The sequence below is a fragment of the Pongo pygmaeus genome, chromosome 14 (genome assembly GCF_028885625.2).
Source record: "Pongo pygmaeus isolate AG05252 chromosome 14, NHGRI_mPonPyg2-v2.0_pri, whole genome shotgun sequence".
Taxonomy (NCBI): Eukaryota; Metazoa; Chordata; class Mammalia; order Primates; family Hominidae; genus Pongo; species Pongo pygmaeus.
Genome location: NC_072387.2, coordinates 30,885,134 through 30,890,622, shown reverse-complemented (window position 1 = coordinate 30,890,622; position 5,489 = coordinate 30,885,134).

Below are 5,489 nucleotides of genomic sequence, written 5' to 3'. Positions count from 1 at the left end.
ACAGCTGCCCGCCACTATGCGCAGCTACTTTTTGTATGTTTAGTAGAGCCGGAATTTCACCACGTTGGCCAGGCTGGTCTCAAACTCCTGACCTTAGGTGATCTGCCCACCTCGGCCTCCCAAAGTGCTAGGATTACAGTCGTGTGCCACTGCGCCCGGCCTGGGCTGGAATTTCTGACCTCAAGCAATCCTCCCTCCTCAGGCTCCTGAGTTGCTGATATTACAGGTGCATATCACCTTGCCCAGCACTAGAAACATGATTTTGTCACAACCCCAGACCCCTCTCATTCCCTTTCATAGGAAGACACTGGGCACCAAAGAAGCTTGAGCCAAGAACCAGGGGAACCAAGATTTAAACTCATTTCTTTTGGGTGCCAAACCTCTCTCTGCCTCCTTCTATTGGAGACGGCTAGGCACGGTGGCTCACACCTGTGATCCCAGCACTTTAGGAGGCCTAGGTGGGTGGATCACCTGAGGTCAGGAGTTTGAGACCAGCCTGGGCAATATGGTGAAACCCTGTCTCTACTCAAAATACAAAAAATTAGCTGAGTGTGGTGGCGGGTGCCTGTAATCCCAGCTACATGGGAGGCTGAGGCAGGAGAATCGCTTGAATCCAGGAGGCAGAGGTTGCAGTGAGCTGAGATCATGCCATTGCACTCCAGCCTGGGAAAAAGAGTGAAACTCCACCTCCAAAAAATTAGAAAAACAAAAGAAAAGAAAATCAGAGGCTTTGGTCCCTTTGTCTGCGACACTCTGGAGTAATTCTGTCCCTGGCTGAATGTGATCTCCTCAAGGCAAGGTCTGGGTCTCCTTCCTCTTGCGTGCTCAGCCCTGGCCTATCTGTCCCACCCTAGGTGCTCAGTGAAGGCTTGCTCTTGTGGAGTATGGGTTTCAGGCATACCAAGACTTGGAGTTGCAGAGGCTGTGAGTGACAAGCCTTGGAGTGCTATGCCCACCAGGAAATGGGTCTATCTCTGAGTTGGGCCAATAAGCTGGGCTCCCTCCGACGCCAGTGCTCACATCTCCCCTACCCTGGGTGGACCCTTGCAGATAGTCAAGTATGTTGGCTCCATATTTGCCTTGAGTAGCTGGGTGCAGTAGCAGGGCATGGTGGCTCAGGCCTGTAATCTCAGCACTTTGGGAGGCTGAGGCAGGTGCATCCCTTGAGGTCAGGAGTTTGAGACCAGCCTGGCCAATATGGCAAAACCCCATCTCTACTAAAAATACAAAAATTAGCTGGGCGTGATGGTGCACGCCTGTAATCTCAGCTACTCTGGAAGCTGAGGCAGGAGAATCACTTGAACCCAGGAGTCAAAGGTTGCGGTGAATCCAAGATTGCGCCACTGCACACCAGTGTGGGGCACAGAGGGAGACTGTGTCTCAGAAATAAATAAATAAATAAAATAGATGGAGAGGCTGGGTGTGTGTGGTGGCTCATACCTGTAATCTCTGCACTTTGGGAGGCTTAGGTGGGAGGATCAGTGGAGCCCAGGAGTTTGAGACCAGCCTGGGCAACATCTCTACCATCTCTACCAAACACACACACACAAATTAAAAAACTAGTTGGGTGTGGTGACGCATACCTACTTGGGAGGCTGAGACGGGAGGATTTCTTGAGCCCAGGAATTTGAGGCTGCACTCAACAGTGACCACGCCACTGCACTCCAGCCTGGGTGGCAAAGTCAGACACTTTCTCAAACAATAAAAATAAATAAATAAATAAATAAATAAAGTGGGAGGATAACAGTGAGACATGGAGAGAAGGAGTGCTAGGCAGAGAGACCTCCGTAGGCAAAGTCCAAGAGACATGAAAGAGCCAGTGTGCAAGAGTAAATTCCTAGAACTCTGGGAGATGGGAGCAGAGGGAGCTGGTACAGGTCTCCACCTGGTGTAAAATCTTGGCATAAATCTCCTACCATGAAAATAAATGACATTTTCTTCTTCCGGCTTGTGTAAGTTGGAAGAAAGCATTTTTTCTGAGATGGAGTCTCATTCTGCCTCCCAGGCTGAAGTGCAGTAGCGCAGTCTCAGCTCACCGCAACCTCCGTCCCCCTGGTTCAAGTGATTCTCTTGCCTCAGCCTCTCGAGTAGCTGGGACTACAGGCACATGCCAACACGCCCGGCTAATTTTTGTTTTTGTTTTTTCGGAGACGGGAGTCTTGCTCTGTCACCCAGGCTGGAGTGCAGTGGCGCGATCTCAGCTCACTGCAAGCTCTACCTCCCAGGTTCATGCCATTCTTCTGCCTCAGCCTCCTGAGTAGCTGGGACTACAGGCATCTGCCACCGCGCCTGGCTGATTTTTTGTATTTTTCGTAGAGACGGGGTTTCACTGTGTTAGCCAGGATGATCTCGATCTCCTGATCTCGTGATCTCTCCACCTCGGCCTCCCAAAGTGCTGGGATTACAGGCGTGAGCCACCACGACCAGCCTGAACCCGTGTCATTATTTAGCAGAAACTTTCAGAGTCAGTAAGTGGCCGGGCATGTCTCTTTTCTTTGTGCCACAGGACTCTGGATGTTTCCAGTGCAGACTAATCCAAGGCTGTTGTGGATGCGTTGTGTTGATTTCTCTATGGAGAACGGGGGGTGCACCAGGCAGAATGACTCATGCCTGTAATTCCAGCACTTTGGGAGCCCAAGGCTGGTGGATCACTTCAGGCCAGGAGTTCAAGACCAGCCTGGCTAACACAGTGAAACCCCGTCTCTACTAAAAATACAAAAATTAGCCAGGTGTGGTGGGGCATGCCTGTAATCCCAGCTACTCAGGAGGCTGAGGCAGGAAAATTGCTTGAACCAAGAGGCAGAGGTTGTAGTGAGCCAAGGTCACACCACTGCCCTCCTGCCTGGGCAACAGAGCAAGATTCTTATCTCCAAAAAACAAAACAAAACAAAGTGAGGGAGAATGGAGGTTGCTTGTTATTGCATCATAATCTTGTTTATCCTGACTGATGCATTAGAGGTACTAATGGCATGAGAGGAACAATTTCCTGAGACACAGTTTACTGACCATGAATTTCCTCAAAACCCCTGAGAGCAGGCTTCTCAGGAGGAGACTCAGTGTGGAATCCCTTGCCAAGGTAGACCCTGGTTCTGTAGCAGGACGAGCCACAGACAAATCTCCTCAGACACCGGATTAAAGAAGCAAAAGGCTTATTTGTCCGGGAGCACTGGCAGATTTGTGTCTTAAGAGCCAAGCTCCCTGAAAAAGAAATTCTTGGCCTTTTTAAAGGCTTACAACTTTAAAGGATCCACGTGAAAGGGTCATGATAAATCGAGCAAGCATGGTGAACATGACTGGGGGCTACATGCATCAGCTAACAGAACAGAAAGTTTTGCAATGCTTTTTCATACAATGTCTGGAATTTACAGATAACACAAGTAGTTTAGGTCCGGGGTTGATGTCATTATTATTATTTTTAACTCCTATGGCAGGTGGTGGTGCCAAGGTTGTCTGGCTGTTTATCTCACTTTTGTTTCTAAATTTTTGCTTTCTCTCTTTCCTCCTGTCTTGTGAACTAGGCAAGATGGTGGAAGGAGGGCAGCAGTAGTAGTGGTCTCCTTCCTTAGTTCAGGTTCCAGCTACAAACATTCACCACCTGTGAGACCTTGGGCAGTTCACATCCCCTCTCTGTGGCTCAGTCTGCTCAACTGTAAAATAGGTTAAATCCTGAAAGATCAAAATCCCTCACATCTAAAATCTCAAAAATCACAATCCCAAAGTGATCGCTCTTGTTGCCCAGGCTGAAGTGCAATGGTGCGATCTCAGCTCACTGCAACCTCCGCCTCCCAGGTTCAAGCGCTTCTCCTGCCTCAGCCTCACGAGTAGCTGGGATTACAGGTGTGCACCACCATGCCTGATTTATTTTTTGTCTTTTTAGTAGAGACAGGGTTTCACCCTGTTGCTCAGGCTGGTCTCCAACTCCTGACCTCAGATGATCCACCTACTACAGCTTCCCAAATTGCTGGGATTATAGGCATGAGTCATGGTGCCCGGCCCCTTATTTTATTTATTTATTTTTTTGAATTTTGCTCTGTCACCCAGACTGGATTGTAGTGGCACGATCTCAGCTCACTGAAACCTTTGCCTCCTGGGTTCAAGCAATTCTCTGTCTCAGCCTCCTGAGTAGCTGGAATTACAGGCGTCTGCCACTACGCTGGCTAATTTTGCATTTTTAGTAGAGATGGGGTTTCACTATCTTGGCCAGGCTGGTCTTGAACTCCTGACCTCATAATCCACCCGCCTCGGCCTCTCAAAGTGCTGTGATTACAGGCATGAGCCATTGTGTCCAACTGCCAGAGGCCTGAGTGAGTTTGGGCACACTCTGTGTGATTGGGCAGAAGAAGGCCTTTGGGAAGTTTAGCTGAGGACAGGGCCTGCAAAGGTGATGGATAGTGGGGGTCTGTCCTGGTCACCAGGCCCTGGGTCCTGCCCACCTGCTTGGTGCTCCCCACCCATCACTCATGATGCTGCCAAGCCCACTGGGTATTGTGGCCAAATACCCTAGGAGAGAAGCTGATGAACTTTGTTTCTTGAAATGCAGATTTCTTGGACATCCCTGAAAGGTCAATCATGAAAGTCAACTTGGTTTTCTCCCCCTCATTTGGGTTCAGAATTTAAAGTCCACGCACACAGGCAGTAAGATGATATAGATAAGTGACATCATCACTCTGTTTCAGATGTTAACATGTCTAGGTGGGTTAGGGGTGATGTGAGATCACACAACCTTGTGCCACAAAGTGGAATTCCCAGGCCAGAGGGAGACATTTTCTTGCCATGTTATGATCTTATCATTGAGTTTAAAGGCAATCTTGTTTCATTTTGGATTCTTTCTTATATTTATATCTTATAAGGGCACTTTGAATTTCCAAGCAAATAATAATTTTGAGTTAGCTTTTAATCATTGACTTCTAGCACAGTTATATGATCAGAAACATGCTGTGTGATTTAATTGCTCTAAAACATATTGAGATTTGCTGGAACAAAATAAGTCAGGTTAATTTTTGTAAATGTACCATGCATGCTTAAAATGAGTGTATCTACAACATTTGTCCCTGAGATACAGGTTGATGGCCTGATGGCTACATGGATGTGATGGAGATGGTTTACTATTGGGACCTTCCACATCCTGCTGATGTTTTGTTGCTTAGGATATGAATGGCTGAGCGGGGGTTGTAAAACCTAGCACTCTGCTTGGGTATGAGGTTCTTCCTGCCATCCTGCCATCATTTGTTTTTTATGTTTTGTCGCCAAGAGTGACCTTGAGGAATCCTGGGAGCTCAGGAAGGAAGGAGTGCCCAGAAGCAGGGACAGGGAGCTGGTTGGGGAGGACCAGAAATCAGGTTTGTGAAGGTTCCAGAGAGGACCTGTCCTTGGGAGGAGTGTTGGGGGCTGAGATGGGGGAGGGGGCATTGGCATGTTGGGGCACTCATGGGATGTCCATTGTGAGGCCGCACCACCGGCGTCAGGGATTGGTGGAGAGGGAGTACAAA